Below are 326 nucleotides of genomic sequence, written 5' to 3' on the forward strand. Positions count from 1 at the left end.
AAAAGAGATGACGTGGAAAGAGTGAGCGAGAAGGTAAGAGCACATTTAACTCGGCCACGATTCACGGCTGTAGTAGTTGATTGCGGTAGACCCCGGAATGATTGACTTTACACGATCGAACTAAATAACACACTGAAAATATTTACTTAGAATAATACATTTCTTGGCTAAAATAACATCTGTGGTGGATATACACACGCTCTCGATAACACGATAACAATATGACACTCGCCACTAAATTGTAATTAATCATGATGTCGTATAGTTAAAGAAATATAATTGTCATTTCATAAAACAAAAATTTCAACAGAAAAACTTTGGGGAAA

The sequence above is a fragment of the Priapulus caudatus genome, unplaced genomic scaffold (assembly GCF_000485595.1).
Source record: "Priapulus caudatus unplaced genomic scaffold, Priapulus_caudatus-5.0.1 Scaffold265, whole genome shotgun sequence".
NCBI lineage: Eukaryota > Metazoa > Priapulida > Priapulimorpha > Priapulimorphida > Priapulidae > Priapulus > Priapulus caudatus.